The sequence below is a fragment of the Ursus americanus genome, chromosome 20, assembly GCF_024610735.1.
Source record: "Ursus americanus isolate L20-20 chromosome 20, mUrsAme1.1.p, whole genome shotgun sequence".
NCBI lineage: Eukaryota > Metazoa > Chordata > Mammalia > Carnivora > Ursidae > Ursus > Ursus americanus.
Genome location: NC_142146.1, coordinates 50,298,466 through 50,323,318, shown reverse-complemented (window position 1 = coordinate 50,323,318; position 24,853 = coordinate 50,298,466). Strand labels below are relative to the sequence as shown.

Here is a 24,853-nt window from a genome sequence, read left to right as displayed (position 1 = left end):
AATAAATATATTGTGTTAGGGACACTGGTTTATGTATCTGTTCTGTTTTTGCTTTTTATGATACAGTTCTAGAAGAGCAGGGAATCTGAAGCCTGCTTAAAGTCGAAGCCTCTTCTGGGATGTTGCTAAGGAAAATCCACAATCCGGGATTGCTAATTAAAATTAATTCTGCTTATTGGGCATAAATTAAGTCCTAATGAGGTGAGAAACTGCAGTAAAATAATTAAAGATTGAAAATATCTTCCCTGAATAAAAACAAAGACAGGGAGGCTTTTACACTCTCAATTCTATCCTGTTTTCTCTTTAACTGCAGTTGGATAAAAAGAAAGCAGCTCTGAGAACAGGGAGATGGAAAATCAAAACAAAATCTTTCATGTAATTAGCTTATACAATTGAGGCAGGGCAAATAGAACACCTGTGAATGAATGGTAGAAAATGAAGTCTTTGTAGGCATCGAAAGATAAGGCACTCATCGTGAGCTTTTTAGCTCAAGACCAGTCCAGAAGTAAGGGACGAGTGCCCAGGAGATGATTTTTATTCCAAGCCAGAATGACGTGAATATGAAAAGTTAGGGATTATTGTCAGAAGAACTAAGTTATGTATTATATATATATCTTACAAAGATTACTCTTAAAGAATACCGTGTATTGATCGATAAATGTGTTTGAAATCCACTCTGTAATGAAAATAAGTATTATAGATAAAATAGTAGAGAGAGAAAAATATTGAAAAAGAGAGGAAGACCCAGGAAATCTGAATATTTTCCTGTGTTGGATTTTCAAAAACATAAGAGGCCCAACAGGACCTCCTGGAAAAGGCGAATTCCAGATTGCTAGTTCTTGGTTAAGAGTCCTGTTAAATGCAATGAGGGGGTGGAGCATGTGGTCTCCTGGAATCAAAGATCACCGTCTGGGGACCGCCTAACTGAAACCTGCCTGTGACCCCATTTTTGATGATCAAAACTGGGTTTAAAAATAAATTCAAACCCTAACTCTCACAAAGACGTTACACTAAGTAAATTCCAATTTCTGGCTTCTCTCACAAACCCTGACATTCTGGCAACATTGCAGCAACGTTTCTGACTCCCAACAGTTGGCAGTACCTGAGTAGTGACCACTCTTCTGCAGTTCACCACGGTGCTTTGGGTTGGCTCCTGCCCTGCCCTGGAGGTTTTTGAGGACTCACTCTTGTCAAGGGTGTTTATGTTGGTTGGAGGTGTCCTAGGGGTGAGGGACAGTAAGACCTTTGATAAAATCAAGGCAAATATATCTGTGTCTGTTGGGAAGCAAACAGATGGGAATATTGTGGGATCTCTTTGGGGATCCTGATGGACAGGTCTTTGCTCCACCTGTAAGATGGCACCAGTCACTTCTCAAGTCACTATCAGGGTATAAATATTTGGATAACTACCTCCAGGCTGAGCTTTTCTGGGGCAGAGGACCCAGTCTCATTCACCGTTGTGTCCCCAGTTTAGCACAGTGTGTGGCAACGAAGTTGGTGCTTAATAAATATTTACTGAATGAAGAAAAAGTCAGATGACTATAATATTCTCCATCCTCTAAACTGAGAAAGTTGAAAAGTGAAGAAGTGAATTGAAAAAGTATTTGCTTTTTTAAAGAGAGTAATTCAATTCACTGGATATCATCACCCCACCATACATGAAAATCTCTCTTCATTCTATTGACTCTTATGACCCTCAAGAAGTTCAACTCCTACTAACCAGCAAACTAGATGGAAAAATTATTGGGCCACTTCCAGAGTCACTTCTAGTACTTAAAATGAGTTTCAGAGAACATGAGCCAAGAGTATACCAACTGACAACCAGCTGCGCCACAGGGGGGACCACGGGAGATTTGTCACTTGCATATCTGAGTAATATAAAGTGTTTAAATCAGGGCACACTGGCTTCCACAAACTCAATGAATAATTATTGTGTGAACCAGCTGCTTTCACTTTGTTAAAAGGAAACTGTTTTTTTCAGTGTTCCAACGTACTTGGCCAGATTTTCCTCAGGATAATGATGAGCAAATGTTGGCTGTTTATAAACCCTTCTTGTGAACCAGGAATTCCAAACTTAAAAGCCTACAGGGCCAGGCAGGTAATGGACACAAGTGAAACTTGCTGAGACAGTCAAAAGGGGCAGCCACTCTTCCACTACAAATAGCTGAAGCAAATGCAAAAATATAGGTCCAGTGTGGCCAAGTCTTCCCATTTTTTAAGAGAAGTCAGGTATCTGCTCTTACATTGACATTTCCAAATTAAACAACAAAAGAAGAGCCAGGCCAGATTGAGCCCTAAGCCCTCAGGTTTCTGGAATCTACTGTTTAGACAGATAGGGAATAAAGTTCTCCTTTGAAGGCACCTACGGCACATTGGTGGTCTGTGGTCTGTGACTAGCAACAGATCTACCCCTCCACTGACTCAAAGGGCCCTGGGACCCTCTGAAAAAGAAACCTTGGTTTTATTTTTTTTTTTCCTTGGATTTTTTCTTAGTGGGATGCTTTGGAATCTTTACGATAGATAGGTAGGTAGGTAGGTAGATAGATAGATAGATAGATAGATAGATAGATAGATAGATAGATATGTATTTATCTCACAGACAACTTCTGTGGGAATAAATTAGTAATTTTAATTTGAGAAAACAACATAACTCCTCTTAAGGCAGCTGAAACCATTGTACACATTAGCATGTGTATGTATGTGTGTATATTTCTTTTACCTTAGGTAATTGATATTTGTTTTAAGAATTTTTTTTATTCCAAATTGGGTTTTAGTAGGGGTTTGGGGTTTTTTGTTTTTTTTGGCGGGGGGTGGGGGTGGGGGTGGTCTTCATCAAATAACCATGGGAAGGAAGTGCATCCCTTGCCCAGGGCTGTTTTGTTTTGAATGTGGGGAAGGAAATGGGAAAACGTTTCAGGCTTTGATTCCTGGACCAGATTACTTTCTGACTCACAATGAGGCCATAGAGAGGACATGTGAATAGAATGAGCACTGAGAACCTGCACTGGCCAAAGCCAGCAATGGTTTAGGTCCCTCTAGCTTAATTTATTTTGTTTTATAGCAATAACGAAAATAAGGACAATGATATCACTTCCTTTTGGCCTGTGCGTCTTATTTTGTGGGGAAAAAAAATTATGACTAAAAGTTGAACCAACTCTGATTTTTACATTTTCATTTGTGGAGATATTAGTAGCTACCTTATAGGATTTTTGTGAATATTGATAAATTTAACATCTACCAAATACCTACAAGAGTACCCAGTGCATCGAACTGAAGAGGTAGTAGGTAGTAGTAGTGCTAGTACTTCATATTTTCATTTATGCTTTATAACCTGGCTGCTCTGCGTGCGATCTGGTGTCAGCACCCTCTGGGTGCTCGTTAAAAATGCAGGATCTCAGGGGCGCCTGGGTGGCTCAGTCGGTGAAGCATCTGCCTTTGGCTCAGGTCATGATCCCAGGGTCCTGGGATCCAGCGCCATATTGGGCTCCCTGCTCAGCGGGGAGTCTGCTTCTCCCTCTCTTCCCTGCTCATGCTCTCTCTTGCTCTCTCTTTCTCAAATAAATAAATTTGTTAAAAAATGCAGGATCTCAGACGCCACCATACACCTCCTGGCTTAGTCCAACTAGGAATGCTATAACAAATTACCATAGACTGCATAGCTTAAACAACAAATATTCATTTCTCACAGCTCGGAAGCCTGGAAGCCTGAGATAGGATGCCAGCCGGGTCACGCTCTTGGTGAGGCCATCTTCCTGGTTTATAGGCCTGTCTTCTTGCTGTGTCCTCACCTGGTGAAAAGAGCACAAGCTCACTCTCCGGCCTCTTATTGTAAGAGCACTAATCCCATTCATGAGGCTCTGTCCTCAGGACCTAAGCACCTCTCAAAGTCCTCACCTCCAAACACTATCACACTGGGCATTCCATTTCAACATAGGAGTTGGGGGCGCGGCAGGGCGCCGGGAGACACAAACCTTCATATTCACTTGATCAAAATCTGCCTTTTTAGCAACATCACAAGTGATCTGTGTGCCCAGTTAAGCTGAAGGAAGCACAACTTTATAAAATGTACTTTGTATTTCAAACTTTTCATATTTTATTTTTTTTAACATTTTATTTATTTATTTGACAGAGAGAGCGAGAGAGCACAAGCAGGAGGAACAGCAGAGGCAGAGGGAGAAGCAGACTCCCCGCTGAGCAGGGAGCCTGATGCGGGGCTCGATCCCAGGACCCCAGGATCATGACCTGAGCCGAAGGCAGACGCTTTACTGACTGAGCCACCCAGGCACCCCAGGGGAAGCTCGCTATTTATAAAAAGGTATGTTAAGTGATTTAGTAAAGTGAAGATTATTTTTCCTATCTGAATAATACTTCCTGGTTTTTCTATTTTGTCAAACTGCATGATGTGACAAACAAGAGTTAAGTGGTCTGATAGACCACTTTCTAGCATGTATCTCGGTCCTTCTTTCTTAATTTCCATCAACATCAATTCAGCCACCACTTCATACCAGGCCTTGTGTTGGCGTGGAAGACAAAGGCGAGGAGGACAATACCCCTTCCCTAGGGTCCTGCCGTTATAAATAGAGTGGAATCTGACAAAGGTGATAGTAAAGCAATGCTCAGATAGTTATGGAAGCACAGAGCAAAGCACCTGGCCCAGCCATGGAGTCTAAGCAGGTCTTCCAGGCAAGAGGTAGAGCCTTAGTTCAAACCCAAAGGATTGGCAAGGGACAGAAAGGAGGGCATGCTAAAACAAATAGGATATAGCATGGGCAAAGCCACAGACCAAGAAACAGTAAGGCAAATCTCTCAAAATCTGTTTCTTCATCTGTAATGTAAAATAGGAAGGGTACTTATTAAGTTATAAAGAACAAAAATGCTAAAGTATACGCTTATCTGCGAGAATTATGTATCTGCATATTTAGAAATAAATACACAGAGAGAGGCAGTGCTAAGTACTACCTACAATCTCACTCCTACTTATACACCCAAGGGACATGAAAACATATGTCCGCACAAAAATTTGTACACACATATTCATAACATCACAATTTACAATAGCCAAAAGTGGAAGCAGCCCAAATGTCCACCAACTGATGAGCGGATAAATAAAATGTGGCCTGTCTCTACAATGCAATTATTATTTGGAGATCAAAAGAAATGAAGTATTGATACATGCCACAACATGTATGAAATTTGAAATCTGCTAAGTGAGAGAGGCCAGAAACAAAGGGTCACATATTGTATGATTGCATTTACACGAAATGTCCAGAATGGGCAAAATATAGTCAATAGATTCTTATAGATCTATAAATCTATAAAGATAGAAAGTAGGCTAGTGTTTGCCTAGGGCTGGAGGTTGGGTGAGAGTGGCAAGTGATTGCTAATGGGTCCTGGCTTTCTTTTTGGGGTGATGAACTGTTCACAAATTGATTGTGGCAATGGTTGTACAATTTTCTGAATATACTAAAACCCACTGGATTGTACACTTCAAATATTTTAATTGTATGGTATGTGAATTATATCTTAATAAAGCTATTATTTTTTAGAAAGTAATAGCTAACCCTCTCATAGCATAAACCAGGCATAGTCGTAAGTGCTATATATATGTTAACTATTTAATTCTTACACTAGCCAATGAGATAGATACCATGATGGTCTCCCATCAGACAGGGGACTGCCCAGTCCACACAGCCAGTTAGTGGTAGGGCTGTGATGTGAACCCAGGAGGCTGGCTCTGCATCTGCAGACTTTAATTTCCACTCTACACTGCCCTAGCTTGGGAGCCATTCAAAGCTTCAGTTTTTAACTCGATTAACATGGGTTCTGATCTTGGCCCCAACTCTTACCAGCCAGATGATCCTGGGCAAGTTACTGAAGTTAGTTTTCTCATGTGTTGAAGATAATAGTGCATACCTCATAGGACTGGTGTTTAACACAGGTACTATCTAAAGTAAGCTGTTATCAACTGCGAGGTCCTTGTTTTATGCAGTATTGTCACAGGTTTCAGGACTGAAAAGCACTACACACATCGAAGCAGCAGGCAGACTGACAGTGTGGAGACTTGAAGAGTCAGCTTATTATTTCTGCAAGTACAGAATTTTGTTTTCCACATAGAAACGGCCTGGTAAACCAGTGGTCTGGCATTCTACTTTTACATAACATAACTTAAAATTAAAGGTTTAAATGAGGAGAAAAATAGTTGCCACATGCACTGAACATTTGAAATGTTAGGGATTTGCTTTTTATTGCATGAAAATAAACAGAAGTGTGGGACAGAGAAAGAAATGTGTCACTTCCCCAGCACTGACCTGCAAGGGCAGAGTGACCTTACACAAGAAGAAAAATGCCAGTAATTTCCAAACTAATTTAATTTTAAATTTCTGGGTTTTTTTTTATTTCATCTGGTAGAGACATACTTATTCTTGGAAGGAAAAAAAAAACCCAACAACATTAGTGATAAATGAAGTTATATAAGCTTTGCTGGCAAACGCACACGGCACAGAGCTACAGAGCTCATTTGCAAGGCAAGGAAGCAAATCAAAGTCCACCACAGCTTTCTCAGTGCCCAGAAGGTTTCTTTGAGTAGTTCATGACTGGAATTTGTTTGCTTTGGGGTTGTTTTTTGGGGTTTTTGTTTTGTTTTGTTTTGTTTGTTTTGGTTTTTGTTTTTGCAGAGGGGGGGCAGTTTGCTACAGTGTCATTCCGTCTCTCCTTTCATCTCCTATAACTTTCCTACTAACATGTAAGGAACCACTCCTCACCCAAATTTCAACACTGTGGGAGATGTTCAGATCATCTTTGATTCTTCCTTTTCTCTCCCATGTCTGATCCATGCGTACAGTCAGTAAGCTTCCTGCAAGGTTTATCCAGAATCTTTTCGCTTCTTTCTGACTCCTTTGCCACCACTCATCCAAACTACCTCCAGCTCCTGTGTGGACCTCTGTGATAGTCTTCTAAGCTGTTCCCTTCACCTCCACTCTGCTGCCTACAGTTGCTTCTCCACGGAGAGACCAGAGGGATCTTTTAAAAACACAAGTCTGCCTAAAACCTATCAAAAGTCAAAATCTAAACATACAGTTGGAATATGAAACAGTGTTCAACATCATTAATCTTCAGGGAAAGTAAAAGTAAAGCTACAATGAGATATGACTGTACACCTGCCAGAATAGCTAACATTTTAAAATTAAAAAGTCTGACAATACCATCTACTGCTGAAGATGTAGAAGAACTAGAACTCTCATACACCATAGTAGAAGGGAATATATGATGAGCCTGGGATACTGTTTGGCAATAAATAATAAAGCTAAACATATGCTTACTCTGTGATCTAGGATTCCACTTCTAGGAATGTGGGCAAGATGAGTGTCTGTGTCCACTAAAAGATGTTCAAGGATATTTATAACCGCTATATTGATAAGAAACAAAAATTGGCTACTAAATGTCCATCAGTAGGGTAGTAGATAAATGATGATATACTTATATAACAGAATACAAGTAATAAAAAAAAATGAGTGAACTACTGGCTCATGCACAACATAGATGAATCTCTCAGATAAAGCAAATGAAGACCAGCCAAAGTTTGGACTGTATGATTCTATTTATAAGAAGTTCAAGAGTGGGGGGTGCCTGGGTGGCACAGCGGTTAAGCGTCTGCCTTCGGCTCAGGGCGTGATCCCGGCGTTATGGGATCGAGCCCCACATCAGGCTCCTCCGCTATGAGCCTGCTTCTTCCTCTCCCACTCCCCCTGCTTCCTCTCCACTCCCGCTGGCTGTCTCTATCTCTGTCAAATAAATAAATAAAATCTTTAAAAAAAAAAAAAAAAGAAGTTCAAGAGTGGGGCGCCTGGGTGGCTCAGTCAGTTAAGCATCTGCCTTTAGCTCAGGTCATGATCCCAGGGTCCTGGGATTGAGTTCAACACCAGGCTCCCTGATCAGCAGGGAGTCTGCTTCTCCCTCTGCCTGCTGCTCCCCCTGCTTGTGCTCTCTCATTCTGTCAAACAGATAAATAAAATCTTACAAAAAAAGAAGTCCAAAAGGAAGAAAAACAACTCTGCAGCGATAGAAGGCCAGCTAGAGATTAGTGGGGCTTTATCTTTGCTAGGGATTGGGGCTGAGGGATGGTTAGACTGAGAAGTGGCATGAGGGAAACTTCTGAGGTTTGGAAATGTTCTGTATCTCGAACTGGATGGTTGTTTCATGAGGTGTGTGTATGTGCTGTCATCAAATTGTACATTTTCTATGCATCTCACAATGTTACTCTATTTCAGTTTTATAAAGTCAGTGGCGTGCCAGTACAGGAACAACCAAATCTACGTGTGATGGCACGGTCTGGCTCCTACTCTCCTTTCCTCACCTCATCCTTCCTTCCCCCATTCTTTAGGCTTTTGCCGCATCTATTTTCTCATTTTTCCTCAATATGCCACTCCCTATCCCTGACTCCATTTTATTTCTTCATAGCTCTTACCACCATTATTTTATTTGATTACTTATTTATGTCCCCCTTTCCTCCTCTAGAACGTCAGCTACGTGAGGGTGGGGTTCTTGACTATTTTGTTCACTCTCTAACCCCAGTGCCTACAATAGGGCAATTATAGGAACTCAGATATTTGTTGTATGAATTCATGATGCGATCTTCAAATATTTGTGGAAAGTTGCACTTCTGAGTGTGTACAATATCTTGATATTCTTAACAACGTCTCAGATGAAAGACAGCTATTATGGCCATTTTGTGAAAACCCTATTGACCAATTTATTCATTTATGTACTCTATAAATATTTCCTAAATGTTCATTAGAAGCAAGGTTGATTTAGCTAGTATTATCTGGTGGTGCAATGAGGGATTAGTGAGGGAGAATTAAAAATACAGGAGACAGGAGTAGGAATTGAGGGACTACATCTGGAAGCTGGCCTGGGACAGAGGAAGATCGTTGTTTCATGTGAAGCTGAGAGGGAAATGTGCATGGGGATACAGATGAATTTAATGGTGAGGAATTGAACATTTTTGATGGCTTCTATATCCCCTGAAGTAGGAGGCGGTGTCATGAGCTGAAAAAGAGAAGGGTAGGAGTAGGCAAGGGAGCTTGAGAAGCTGCAGTGGTTTCATGTTCTTCACACTCAGGGTACATGTTCTTCAGTGTATGAGCACCTGGTTGCCTCTCCCAAGTGGAGGGTTCGCAGGATGGTGCAGTGGTAAGGCAAGGAGTGAGGGAGCTGTGGGACTTTATAAGCAGTGTGGGGAGGCAGGAAAGGAGGTGAAAGGCTGTGGAGCCGGGAGGAATTTGGAAAAAGGAAGAGATCGAATGGTTGTCATCACCTCTAAGACCAAGATGGATGAGCACTCGCATTGAGAAACTTCTTTTGAAGCACAGATAAAAAACTTTCTGAGCCAAAATCTAGACAGTAGTAACATGGGCATTCGGGTAGAGTGGTGAGTCAGGAGGGAAGTTATGTTATTCTAAATGTCTTGTCCAGAAGGAGGCTAGACATATAGTTTAACTATTGACTTTGTTAGGAAAATATAAACTTAAGTCTGTTAAAGCCCCTAAATGATTAGAAATAGAATGTGTAACTTCCAAACTTCTTTAAGAAAAAGAAGAGGAATTAGGAAAACCTGACAATCCAAAAGAAGATAAAAAAGGGAAAAAAAAGAAAACCTTCATAAATTTGAAAATATAAAATGTCAGAGATAAGTTATTAGATTCCTAATCATATTAAATAAATATTTAAACTCACATATTAAATGACAGTACTGTTAGATTTCTGGGTTTTTTTTAATCCAGTTACCCATATTGCTTACAAGTTATGTACCTCAAACAAAATAGCATAGAAAGAGTATAAATAAGGAGATAGGAAAAAGATATGTCAGGAAATTAGTACCCAAAAGAAAGGTAGCTTAGCAATACTAATATCAGATAAAATGGAGGTTAAATTAAAAATATTTCTGGAAACAAAGATTTCACACAGATTATGAAACTATATACCAAGGCAATATGAATACCATAACTTTGTATGCCTTTAATAACATAGCTTTTGTAGAAGATACTAGAAATTGGCTCATTCAGTACTACTCCAACCCTCTGTTTATTGTGGTAAAGACCAAATTTCCCAGTTTCCCTTGCAGCTGGATTCTCTATGTGACCAGGCTTCTGCCAAGCAGAGATTTAGAAGGTGAAAGCAAATACTATAATGTGGCAGCCACAATGTCCCTCAGGTAAGAAGGGTGATGGAGGTGCTTGGCTTTTATGACAGTTGTTGCAGGGATTCTCGAATCCTGGTTCTAGCATTGGAGGGGCTAAGTGGCAGGCAGTGGCTAGCTATGAAGTTTCTATAGGATATTGGATGTTTCTCCTAACTGTGTTGCTCACAGCCTGAGTAATAACCAAGCTTGGCTCCCTTGCCTCTCTGAAATTCTGTAAGTTACCTTGTACCCTGTAATAAATAAATAAACAAACAAATAAACAAACAAACAAATTTCTGCTTAAATGAGCTGGAGTGTATCCCAATATGATGTGATATGTGTTATACTAGGGGGAAGCCCCAGCACCATAACCCCTTTTGTATTCTAACTCTAATTGTGGTAAGCATGGAATCCTTGTAGGCTTCTTAGAGGAGGTGACAACTGCACTGTATGCTGAAGTGTGAGTTGGAATTAGCTAGGTGGAGGGCTTAGATGAAGAAGGATGAACCATGCAAAGGGGGACCCCAGGAGATGCAGAGATAACAGTAGTTCACTGTCCCTAATGGGATGAGACATACGGAGTGACAAAAACAAAATGGAGGCTGGAGCTTTTTCAGGGGAAATCACAAATGGCCTTGCCTGCCAATTTTTAGACTGCAACTGTTGCTTTTGTCTACTCAGCACCTTGGCTGCTTTCTCCTGCAGTCTTCCCTGCCCCTCTTCACATGCCAATACACACACATTTCCTTTGGGGAGTGACTTGTTCTCCACTTATATGAAGGGATTTGGATGAGAATACCAATCACACTAGTCCTTCTCCCTGATGACAGGGAGAGCCTTTCTCTAGGTCTGACCATCAAGGTAGATGTTCCTATGATCAGGGCAATGGGTCTAAGTAGAGGCTGCGAGTTAGTCCATACCTGTTAGAGTCCTTCTCAGGGATTTTTAAAATTTAGAATTGGCTCAGAGTTGTAGATTCTGGTGGTCATTATCTGGCCCCCAGAATTTTAATCCTACAAGGCCCCTGGGGGAAGCCCTATTTGGAGTTCCATCTTATGGGAGGGAATGCATTTCCTTATTCAGTCCCACTGAGCCTAGGTGTTCCATTGCTTGCCACCAAGGACATTATAACAGTGCAAATGAGTGGAAGAACTGAGACTTGAACCCATATGCACAATTCTAAATGAGAATAGAACCTATTAACACACACATGGAAAAAAGCTTCAATCTCATTAGGAAGCAAAGAAAGCTAAATTAAAGAAGACTGTGACTTCACTTTTAAAAACCACTACAAGATTAAGGATTTTTTTGTAATGATAAGTATGTCATATTTTGTGGGTATTTAAGAATGTAAACCATCATAGCTCTTAAATTTTTTATATTTATTTTTTATTAAAGATTTTTGTTTATTTGAGAAAGAGAGTGAGGGAGAGAGTATGAGTGAGGGGGATGGGGAGGGACAGAGGGAGAAGGAGGGGTAGAGGGAGAAGAAGGGGCAGACGGAGAGAGAGAAGCAGACTCCCCACTAAGCAGGGAGCCCCATATGGGGCTTGATCCCATGACCCCGGGATCACAACTGAGCCAAAGGCAGATGCTTAACCAGCTGAGCTACCCAGGCACCCCCATCATAACTCTTTAAAAATATCAACAGGGGCACCTGGCTGGTTCAGTTGATAGAACATGTGACTTTTGATCTTGGGGGTCATGAGTTCGAGCCCTGCATTGGGAATAGTGATTATATTTAAAAAAATTTTTTTTAAATATCTATAGCAGCTATCATATTGAATGCTTACTAATAGGGCAGACACTATGCAAAGCAGCAAACAATTTTAACCCCCAAAACAACCAATAAAATACATATCATTATCTTCGGTTTAAAGATAAGATTTAGAAAGACCCATTGCACTTACTGAGTTCTCAAAGGCACAAAGGGTGGTACTCTGGGACTCCATCACTCTATAAGTGAGCCAAATGTGTCAAGGGGACTATTAAAATAGAAGCAACAAAAAAGAGAAAAAAATTAATACAGTTTGAAATTTGATGTTCAAAAAATAAAAACATTAAAGTAGTCATCACAGGGCAACATTTATTCATTAGCCTCTTTCACAACCTATTTTTTCATTGGGTGTTTTATTTATTTAAAGCCACCTTTTGCAGAAGACAGGAGAGCAGGCAGCACCCTACACCCTTATTGTTGGTGAGGGCCTCTAAGAGCCTTCCTTCAGCCCATGGAGCTGGGATTCAACTCAGAGATGACTCTAAAGACTGTGCTAAAGATTATTGGGACCCAACTGCAATTCATTACATTAAACCAACAGTGTGAAAAACATTCAAAATTCTTAATCTATTAAATTAAATATTGTGACAAATTGCAAAAACATTAATAAATGTGTTAAAGGCAGAGTTCCTTATAATAATAAAAAATTAAAAAGTAATACAAATGTTTAATCATGTGGGCCTTGTTAAATCAATTATGTAATGCAATTATTGAAAATAATCTTTATGAGGCCTTCAAATTAAAGTGGGAAACTAATTGTATTATATCATGTCAAGTGGAGAAAAAAACAACACATATAATAGACACATATAATAGAACTACAGTAGTCAGAACTGTAAAAAAGGAAATTTTAAATGTGTAGAAAAAAGATGGAAAAGAAATATACTTAAAAATGTTAACAGAGACTGGATTTTGGAAAAATGGGTGATTTTCTCCAATTTCTTGTATTTTCTGTAATTAGAATTTTCTCTAATGAGTCTTATTTCTAGAATAGAAATAATGTTAATAATATATATTTGTGGGAGGTGCCTGGGCAGCTCAGTCAGGTAAGTATCCAATTCTTGATTTCAGCTCAGGTCATGATCTCAGGGTTGTGAGATTGAGCCCTGCATTGGGCTCCATGGTGGGTTTGGAGCCTACTTAAGACTCTCTTTCTCCCAACTCATTTTAGACCCAAACACACCTCCAGATTAAAAGTGAGGGGGTGGAGAACCATTTATCATGCTAATGGACATCAAAACAAAGCTGGAGTAGCCATCCCTATGTCAAACAAACTAGATTTTAAACCAAAGACTGTAATAAGAGATGAAGAAAGAAACTATATCATAATAAAGGGGTCTATCCAACAAGAAAATCTAACTGTTGTAAATATTTATGTCCCTAACTTGGGAGCAGCCAAATATATAAATCAATTAATGACAAAATTAAAGAAACTCATTTATAGTAATACAGTAATAGTAGGGGACTTTAACACCTTACTCACAGCAATGGACAGATCATTTAAGTAGAAGATCAACAAGGAAACAGGGCTTTGAATGACACACTGGGCCAGATGTACTTAACAGATATATACAGAGCATTTCATCCTAAAGCAGCAGAGTACACATTCTTTTCAAGTGCACATGGAACATTCTCCAGAATAGATCACATACTGGGTCACAAATCAGGATCCAACCAGTATAAAAGATTGCGATCATACCACGCATATTTTCAGACCACAGTGCTATGAAACTTGAAGTCAACCACAAGAAGAAATTTGAAAGGACCACAAATACATGGAGGTTAAAAAACATCCTACTAAAGAATGAATGGCTCAATCAGGAAATTAAAGAAGAATTTAAAAAACTACTTGGAAGCAAATGAAAATGAAAACATGAGGGCACCTGGGTGGCTCAGTCAAACATCTGCCTTTGGCTTAGGTCGTGATCCCAGGGTCCTAGGATGGAGTCCCACATCAGGCTTCTTGCTCAGCTTCTCCCTCTCTCTCTTTCCCTCCCCCCACTCGTTCTCTTTCTCTCAGATAAATAAAATCTTTTTTTTTATTTTAAAGATTTTATTTATTTATTTGACAGAGATAGAGACAGCCAGCAAGAGAGGGAACCCAAGCAGGGGGAGTGGGAGAGGAAGAAGCAGGCTCATAGCGGAGGAGCCTGACGTGGGGCTCAATCCCATAACGCCGGGATCACACCCTGAGCCGAAGGCAGATGCTTAACCGCTGTGCCACCCAGGTGCCCCAGATAAATAAAATCTTAAAAAAAAAAAAAAAAAGCAGGGGATACCTGGGTGGCTCAGTTGATTGGGTGTCTGCCTTTGGCTCAGGTCATGATCCCTGGGTCCTTGGATCAAGCCCCACATTGGGCTCTCTGCTCAGTGGGGAGTCTGCTTCTCTTTCTGTCTCTCTCTTTCCCTCTGTCCCTCCCCACTGGTCATTCTCTCCCTCATTCTCTCAAATAAAATCTTTAAAAATAAATAAATAAATAAATATATTAAAAAACAAAACCAAAAATGACCCACAGCGAATATTATCGCCAACAAGGGAAAAACTGAGAACTTTTCCCCTAAGGTCAGGAACATGACAGGGATGTCCACTCTCACCACTGTTGTTCAACATAGTACTGGAAGTTCCTAGCCTCAGCAATCATAATAAATGATTATTTATTCAAAATAAAAAAATAATATTATTTTAAAAATAAATAAAAGACATCCAAATTGGCAAAGAAGAAATCAAACTTTCACTCTTCACAGACAACATGATACTCTATCCACCAAAAAAATTGCTGGAACTGATACAGGAATTCAGCAAAGTGGCAGGATATAAAAGCAACACACAGACGTCTGTTGAATTTCTATACACTAACACTGAAGGAGCAGAAAGAGAAATCAAGGAATCAATCCTGTTCACAGTTCCACCCAAAACCGTAAGATACCTAGGAATAAACCTAACCAAAGAAGTAAAAGATATATATTCTGAAAACTATAGAACACTTATGAAAGAAATTGAAGAAGACACAAAGAAATGGAAAAACATTCCATGTTCATGGATTGGAAGAACAAACATTGTTAAAATGTCTATGCTACCGAAAGGAATTGACACATTCAAAGCTATCCCTATCAAAATACCACCATCATTTTTCACAGAGCTGGAACAAAGAATTCTAAAATGTGTATGGAACCAGAGAAGTCCCCAAATAGCCAAAGTAATGTTGAAAAAGAAAACCAAAGCTGGAGCCATCACAATTCCAGATTTCAAGCTATATTACAAGGCTGTAATCATCAAGAAAGTATGGTACGGGCACAAAAACAGACACACAGATCAGTGGAACAGAACAGAGAACCCAGAAATGGACCTTCAACTCTATGGTCAACTAACCATCAACAAAGCAGGAAAGAATATTCAATGGAAAAAAGAGTCTCTTCAACAAATGGTGTTGGGAAAATTGGACAGCCACATCCAGAATAATGAAACTGGACCACTTTCTTACACTATACACAAAAATAAAATCAAAATGGATGAAAGACCTAAATGTGAGACAGGAATCCATCAAAATCCTAGAGGAGAACACAGGCAGCAACTTCTTTGACCTTGGTCACAGCAACTTTTTGCTAGACACATCTCCAAGGGCAAGGGAAGCAAAAGCAAAAATGAACTATTGGGACCTCATCAGGATAAAAAGTTTTTGCACAGCAAAGGAAACAATCAACAAAACTAAAAGGCAATGTATGGAATAGGAGAAGGTATTTGCAAATGACATGTCAGATAAGGATCTAGTATCCAAAATCTATAAACAACTTCTCAAACTCAACACCCGAAAAACAAATAGTCAAGAAATGGGCAGAAGACATGAACAGACATTTCTCCAAAGAAGACATATAGATGGCCAACAGACACATGCAAAGATGCTCAACATGACTCATCATCAGGCAAATACAAATCAAAAGAGATATCACTTCACACTGATCAGAATGGCTAAAATCAACTCAGGAAACAATAGATGTTGGTGAGGATGCAGAGAAAGGGGAGCCCTCTTACGGTGTTGGTGGGAATGCAAACTGGTGCAGCTATTCTGGAAAACAGAATTTCCTCAAAAAGTTTCCTGGAGTTTCCTCAAAAAGTTGAAAATAGAACTACCCTATGACCCAGCAATTGCACTACTAGGTATTTATCCAGAGGATACAAAAAGTGATTCAAAAGGGCACATGCACCCCAATGTAATAGCGATGTCCACAATGGCCGAAATATAGAAAGACCCCAGATGTCCATCAACAGAAGAATGGATAAAGAAGATATGGTGTACACACACACACACACACACACACACACACACACACACAGAAATATTACTCAGCCATCAAAAAGAATGAAACGCCATTTGCCATGACATGGATGGAACTATAGGGTATTATGCTAAGCAAAATAAGTCAGTCAGAGAAAGACAAATACCATATGATTTCACTTATATGTAGAAATTAAGAAACAAAACAGATGAATGTTGAGGAAGAGAAGGAAAAATAAAATATGATAAAAACAGAAAGGAAGGCAAACCATAAGAGACTCTTAACTATAAGAAACAAACTGAGGGTTTCTGGAGGGGAGGTTGGGTGGGGGGATGGGGTAATTGAGGGATGGGCATTAAGGAGGGCACTTGATGTAATGAGCACTGGTTATTATATGCACTGATGAATCACCAAATTCTACCTCTAAAACTAATATTACACTATATGTTAACTAAATTGAATTTAAATTAAAAATTTTTTAAAAAGAAAAAAAATAGCATGGAGCTGGTAATGGACTCTCAATTAAAAAAAAAAAAAGACTCTCTCTCTCCCTCTCCCTCTGTCCCTTCTCCACCACCAGCCCCCGCCCCCCACTTATGCACACATGTGCACATGCTTGCTCTCTCTTTTTCTTAAAAAAAAAAAATTTCATTGGAGAAAATATTATTTTTAAAAATAACATTTATTTTTTGAAAAAGGTCTTTATTTAGATAGTAAAAAATATGAGGGATGGAGAGGCTTCACAGAAAGATACTATAATTGTGATTTCTCAGTGCTGAAGTTAAAAGCTAAGAGGAGACACCTATGGCTTTCCTCTACTCATAGTTTTCCATTACAACCTGATGTCAAATTTTTGCCCCACTGTCAGCTCATGTGACTCAATACTGGATTCAGGAAGCATGGTCGTGGTAGACTTATTCAAAACGTATACACTTAATGAAGTATCTGGTAGGTTACATATTTTTCTCGATCACTAACCCCAGAAACATCCAGATAGGTACAGAACTCTCTGATGCTTGAAGGAGCTAAATGGACAAAGAAAATACTATCATGGAATAAATCTACAAACCTCATTATTACCATTTATTAAAAATTACTCCTTTGCTTTGGAAACACTTTCTTCTCTTGGTGTCTGTATCACCCAATGACCTCTCCTGGTTTTCCTCTGGTCATCCCTGACTGTTCCTTCTGCCTCCTTTGAGACTATTCACTCATCACTTCTCCAAAATGTACATGTCCACTTGTCTGTCATAGGCCCTCTGCTCTCTCTCTCTCTGCACCCTCACCTGGACAACCTCATCTGCTCTATTGGTGCCTGCTACTCTGTGTAGCAGTCATCCTCTGACAGCCCCTAAAAGCTACTACTTAATAACTTAGAAATGAGCTCAATATAAAGGCTCATTAGCCTTCATTTCTTAATAACAGATAATTCTCCAAAATTATTATCAAGGAACAGATGTCTAAACCAATATGTTATCCATTGATTGCCTTTTTCCACCAATCTATCTGACCACTGATGTTTCCATGTTAGGATGACTAGATCACCTCTTACTTTCAATGTGCTTCCTGTGAAGTTATTTCACCATAGCCTAAACAACCGTCAATTTAATGTAGTGCTTTAAAAAAAACTCATCTGAGAAATGCACAGGTTGAAGAGGGCACCCAGGAGGGGGTACAGCCACTCCATGGCTTCCCAGCTGGCCAGACCTCAGTGAGGGACCAGAATGACACCTGCTGAGTAGGATGTCGACTCCTGGAATGAATTCATGTATAAATGGATAACACAATAACCCCCAAATTGTCCTTCCCAAACAAGCTCCACCTTTCCTTGTAAATGGTTTAGATCCTGTTCGATTCTCACTGCTTTGCCTTATCTGAGAACCAAGGTGTTTGTGTTTTTATCCCATCAAAAGATTTGTTCCAAGGCACGTCAGCCATTCTCCTTCCCCTTCCCTCCCTGAGGTCACTATTGACTATAAAGCAATTCTGTCTCAACTGCACAAGCTCAGTTAAGTGTTGTTACATCCCCACCTCCTACCCTTATTGTGCTTGCCCAGGAGGTAGCAGTATTTCGGCTCAACAAATGTTTTTGAGTGCTAACTATGTACAAGGAGCTGCACAAGGCACTGTGGTGTGCAAGTTGAATGGAACAAAAATCTTCAAAAGTAAATCGCAATTCTGTCCCCTTCCTCTGGCTTTCAGGCCGGACCTGAGCTCAGCCACTAAAATACAACTGCTTTGTGTCTAGAGCTCAGAGTCAAAACCAATCAGGGGCTGTGATGTTGGTCTTTGTTGCAACCTTCTTTGCAAACTTTAACTCATCAGTAAAACTTAGAGGTAAAAAGAACCTGAATTCAAAATGAGACATTCCAAATGCTCCCCAGCTCTCCCAACTTCAAGTTTTACATATTCTTTGTTAGATCAAATACTCCTTCCACTCTCCCTTCCCGTCTAGCAGCCTCCTCCAGGCGGTAACATGACTTAAAGGCACACAAAGCATTACTTTCACTAGACAATTGGTTTTCTGTGGCACTAAGTGAAAAAGATTGAAACACTCCCAAGATCATAACTAGCCTATTATTTGTTTCCTCTTTCGCAGATAATTAGAGTTTGATGACCACTATTATTATTCTTCATTATTATCAAACACTGACGCTGGTTTTAGCCTTTAGAGCAATTTTTCTCCAAGTTGCAAACAAAGGAGAGAAGACATTATTCTGCATTCATTAAAAGTAGCTTTGCGTTTATCCTCCATGAATTTCATGCTTAGTGCCGTGTGCAAGGCCCTCATAAATAGTAAATGCACAGAGCCAGTGCCATCCATTCTAGAGCCCCGAGGTTCTGAGGAGCAAGGTGGAAGATCAGAGCTGTGAACTAACCCCCTTCTACATCACAGCAGCGCCATCTGCAGCGTGTGGCTGGACCCCCTCCAAGTACTCACCACCTCCTTTAGGACTTTTATGAGCCTGCTTTTTGAAAGCATACTCCTTCCATATGCAAAGGCTTGGATACATATGCCCACCAACAGCCCGTATGCATGCAAAATGTGCAGATGGGCAAAGGAAAATGAAGCCAGGGGTTTGGCACTGAGACAAATTATTAACCTCAGGAATTCTTAAAAGCCACATAGGGGTCCTATGGAAAAACAGCCTCTCTTAGAACTGATAATTGGAACTTAATTTGAGATTTCAAAAACTGTAGCTTAATAGAAGTGTAAGAACAACAGCTTTCAGAACTTCAGTTTTTTGTTTTTGTTTTGTTTGGCATTGTTCCCTAGGAAAACAAACATCTAAAAGGTTGCAGAATTTTAACCAGCAGCGCCATCACCAGATTTGATCTTTTTCTCCATGGCTCCCCACCACATACGAACAACGTCATTCTGACTGGATATGGTGCAAGGGAATGATAGAAGAATAGACTCCCTTAAATTAACTAACAGCTGCATGGTTCTTTTTAGGAAGGGAAAGTGAGTAGAATTTGGGGGTAAGTACTGTGCTAAGTTATAATGCATGTGCAAATATTTAATATGCCCACAATATTTATAAATATATACTAGATCTTGCAACAGGTATACTAAGCCTTTTGATAAAGATAATTTATTTCAGACTAGTTATAGATTTAAAACACTTAAGATTTTCAGACCATATTTAGGTCTAAGGTTTCCAGAATTAGAGTCAGCATTTCTCTTTTTTTCTTCTTCCCTTCTTGTTTTTTTATTGAGATATAATATATAATATCGTGTTAATTTCAGGTGTACAACATAATGATTTGATAAATGTATATATTGCAAAATGATCATCACAGTAAGTTTAGTTAACATCCATCAACTCACACAGTTAAAATAAGAACTTTCAAAATCTACTCTCTCAGCAACTTTCAAATATACAACACAGTATTGTTAACTATTAGAGTCAGCATTTCTAAATGAAGATATATGCAATTTATTCTATTCTCCCTCAAAGAATTCATTTGGAATCAACTCAGCAGACCTACTTATTTGTGAGGTGCTGGACTGAAAAAAGGAGAATCCACCTACCCCACAACACTTCAGCTTGTCCCCTCAAGCCATCCATGAATAGTCATAACTCAAGCAGTCCTTTCACAGAATAATTGAGAGCCTCCACATACCCGTGTATTTTTTTGTTTCTATTACAATGATTGATATCCTTCCTTGGAAGAATCTAAGGTGTCAGAGGGCAGAGAGGGAGTAGAGGGTGCAGGAGCCAGATGACACTGCTAGAGGCATGAATGAGGGGGTCAGAGAAAGGAGGTAGCAAGTCAGATTTTTTTAAAATATTTTATTTATTTATTTATTTATTTATTTGACAGAGTGAGAGAGCACAAGCAGGGGGAGAGGCAGAGGGAGAGGGAGAAGCAGGCTCCCCGATAAGCAGAGAGCCCGATGCAGTACTCGATTCCAGGACCCCGAGATCATGACCCGAGCCGAAGGCAGACGCCTAACCAACTGAGCCACCCAGGTGCCCCTGCAAGTCAGATTTGACCATGAAGGAGGACAGATGGGGGTAGCTGGAGGTATCGTTAAGTTAGATCAGTGTTTCTTAATCCTGGTTGCACAATGGAATCACCTGGAGAGCTTTAAAAACATTCTGACACCTGGGCCCCACCCCTGCCACTTCTGACTTAATTATTACCAGGTACATCCTGGGCATGGTAAAGTTTTGACAGCTCCCCAGTGGATTCTAATGAATAGCCAGCGCTGAGAACAACTGGGATAGAGAAATAATGTCTTTTAAAGATGGCAGCAAGTAAAGCATTTACAAATGCTGAAGAATGGCGCCATAGAAAAGGAGCAGCTGAAGCCACATAAGGAGGCAGAGGTGATAACTGACCTCCTGGGAGGCAGGTGAGGATGCAGTCAGCAAGGTAGAAGATGCGCTTAGAAATAAGAAGTACTTCTTTCATTATGGCAAGAGAAAGGGAGAAGCAGAGGGATGTGGATGGAGTCAGGGTTCTACTAGCCGGATGGCAAGGGGACGGGCTTCTCATGAGCCTATGTTCTCTGTGAATCAGAGGAAAGAGAGTCGTGAGCTTGGCATCTGGAGGAGAATGGAAAGGACTGGGCAATGTTGGGTGCCTAGTTTATTAGAGGAGCTGAACTTACAGTGTCAGCAATATGTCAGGCTGATGGTTCTCAGCAGAACATTAAGAAATGTGAAAAGAGTATTTCCCTGAGCATGAAGTTTACATACTTCATACCATGTTGATAGAAGGATTCAAAATTGAGCAGCTCTGGGAAGCACTGGGTCGGGGGCATAGTTGCAAATTAACCAATGAAATCCCTTGTAAAAACATCCTCTAAATTCAAAACAAATCAAACAAAAACTTCTATTGGTATAAAAACATTAACACTAAAGAGACTATCAACAGCGTTCTACATATTTTATACATAAATTCTCTATACTTTTACCATTGTTTGCTTCCTAAAAATGTTGCAGGATCTCCCTCCCCTGTATTTGCAGCAAGATGTTTACAAATGTGTTCCACAGCCTGAGAGTCTCCCCATTTCCCACAGTCATCAGTCCCATACTCACTGCCTTTCTGGTTTTATACTTGAGTGACTCGGTATTTGTGAAGACACAATCTGAACATTCTGAAGTTGTGGGGAAAAAGTGGCAAGGAACGGACGGATTTCCCAGGAGGTAGGACTGTTAGTGCTAAAACCTGGGCTCCCAGGCAAGTGGGGAGGGCTGGTCACTCCACTGCTCTCTCCCTCAAAACAATCCCTAATGCCTTTATTGGTGACAAGTGCTTGCTCTCACGTGGCCTGAGAAACTAGCAGAGAGCCAAGCTCAAGGTGGGAAGCCAATATGGTGGCAGGAGACACCAGGATTCATTTGAAGACCACAGATTCTTCTATTAGCTTCCTTCTGCTCCATCTGGCTCCTTACTGTGGTGGAGTGGAGCACCCTCAAAGGGTTAACTCCTAAGACTCCTGTCCCTTTTTTCTTTGATACCACTGTTCTTTTGACATATATGTTCTTGACTTTTTTTTTTTTTTTGTCTTGGGGCTAGTGGCCGGAGAAGACTGCCTCCATTCCCAAACCACATTTCTTTTCTCATTTCATCCTCAGATAAGATAAGCTAAATCAAATACATACCTTAAATTATCAGGCTAAAGTACTTCTTGATTAAAGAATTTTAAACAGGGATGCCTGGGTGGCTCAGTCGTTAAGCGTCTGCCTTCAGCTCACGTCATGATCCCAGGGTCCTGGAATTGAGTCCCACTGCAGGCTCCCTGCCCAGTGGGGAGTCTGCTTCTCCCTCTGCCTGCAGCTCCCCCTGCTTGTGCTCTCTCGCTCTCTGTCCCTCTTTCTGACAAATAAATAAATAAAATCTTTAAAAAAAAAAAGAATTTTAAACATCTCAATACAAAAAGGGTGCTTTGCTCTTTAGAAATGGAGAACACTACCTGACCTCTTCTGCCCTCTGACAGTAGAAGCTAGGTCTTTATCAGGAAGAAACTCTTCTTCCTTCTTTATTCTATGTTGTGCTTTGCATAGAAGCCAACTTTAAAATGATCTTCAGATGAAAAGTCACATTCTTGGGAGAGAATAGAAAACACTTTGTACAACAGGCTGAAGAAATGAGTTTTCTCTGTAGTAAACCATCCGTGTTTGTTGATTTGATGAATAAATGAAGACAAAACAGACTTTTTAAAAATTGAAAGGTTTCTCCTTGCAACCCCCATTATTTTTTCTGCCTTCACTAAAATTTGGCAAGTATGTATATTGCAACACTAGGTGTAAAGCTCTGGATCAAGGCTATGGAGTGTACCAGGACAAGTAAAGCAAGGCCTTGGCCATAATAATCAGCTATGCTCAATTAGGAGAATGTGGTAAGGTGAGGAAAGAAAATTACAGAACAGAAAGAAGACTAGAACTTACTCCAGAATACCTTTTCCACAACAACATGGCGAGTCAATCCGATTATAAAATAGAAAGGTGTTAAACATTTGTGTGAAGGCTCAGAGAGAAAAAAAAAACGGAGTGAATAAATTCTGCAGATCTTGTAGATTCTCCTGTAGGATCCACAAATTCCTTTCTAGGGAAAATGCGGTGACTCATATTTTGTTTGCTTTTGAAAGTTTTTCTAGGTTTCATGTGGCCCATCCTCTGCGCAGAGTCATGTGCAAAAGAAATACGGATCTCTCTCTGGAAGCCTTGAAGATTCATGCATATCTCTGACGTTGGTGTTTTTAGAGCCAGGCCAAATACGTGCACCTTACACAAAGCATCCTGAATGTTCCTCAGCCATAGTTCTTTTTTCTAAAGCTCTGTATTCACTTCAGCCCCTAAAAATCCCTGCTGCTCATTCGGCTCCCCTCAGTGGTCCCTCTCCAATGCCTTCTTCCTCACCTCGCTCCTTTCCCAGCTGTACAAACCTGTCAGGTCTCCTGCTCCCAATTTTCAGCTCTGCCAGGTGGCTCTACGATGCTGGAGAACTCCATTTATTCTCATTTCCCACAGGGCAGACTTTGTAGAGTCCTCCTACAAAGTGCTGTTCCTCCTCTTTGACTGATGTGGGGAAAAAAGACTATGGAACATTCCTTGCAAATAAAATTCTCTGCTTTGTTCTACTTGCATTCCTTGGTAGAGATAATTCTCTCTGGGACAGTTTGGGTAGCTGGGGGCAGATGGGGCTCAAGCCAGAGTAGAAGTGAAATGAAGGTAAGGGGTGAAGGGAGGGTTGTTTTTCCGTCGGTCGATCAACTAATGACAGCTGTATAAGTTAAAATGAGAACCCCCACATCATCTATGTTAAGATTCGATCTTGCTGGATGGCTACCTAAACAAATCTTGTCTTTTCTGCATGAGGCCAATGTTATAGCCTTCATGTTCAAATTAGTTCTCGGCTTCCCACCATCCCCATTCTGACTGTCTTAGGCCTTACAGAATGTTGTCATTTCCCCCTTGCCTTAAACCTTGATATAGTTGACCCCAGGGCAGTTTGTGTGACCGCACTCTTAAGGATGTGCCCATGCTTTGGCCCAATATCTCCACTTCCAGAACTCTGCCAAAAGAAATAATCAGAGATGCAGACAAGTATTTATACCTAATATAGATTTACTTAAAATAGTGAAAAAATAGGTACAACCTAAATGTCTACAAATCAAGAAATGGCTAAAATTTTTTGATAAGTTATATGATGAAATATGTCTCTATCAGGATGTTAATATCAAAGGATATTTAACAACATAAATTGCTTCTAATTTAGCTTTAACTAAAAATCATGAATGAAAATTCTACTTGAGGGGTGCCTGGGTGGCTCAGTTGTTAAGCGTCTGCCTTCGGCTCAGGGCGTGATCCTGGCATTCCGTGATTGAGCCCCACATCAGGCTCCTCTGCTGGAAGCCTGCTTCTTCCTCTCCCACTCCCCCTGCTTGTGTTCCCTCTCTCGCTGGCTCTCTGATATCAATTTTGTACATGCATATATATACATATATGTGCATGTGTGTTTATATACAACACACAAATACAGCAACCACACACACAATTTGGTTGCCCCTGGGTAGTAGAAATACAGGTATTTATTTATCTCTCTGCATTTGTTCACTGAACTTATATTTGTTTTACATCATAAGGGAATAAATATTATTGTAAAAT

The 24,853-nt window shown here is 40.2% G+C and overlaps 1 long non-coding RNA gene across 1 annotated transcript in view; it reads left to right on the top strand.

The window, feature by feature from the left end:
- Window positions 1-24,572, top strand: part of LOC148108427 (uncharacterized) — a 39,243-nt gene extending 14,671 nt beyond the window's left edge. Inside the window, exons 3-5 of the long non-coding RNA XR_015727970.1 lie at window positions 4,130-4,315; window positions 19,507-19,712; window positions 23,335-24,572. This is a non-coding gene — a long non-coding RNA (uncharacterized LOC148108427). The remainder of the gene's footprint in view (window positions 1-4,129; window positions 4,316-19,506; window positions 19,713-23,334) is intronic.
- The last annotated feature ends 281 nt before the right edge of the window (window positions 24,573-24,853 follow it).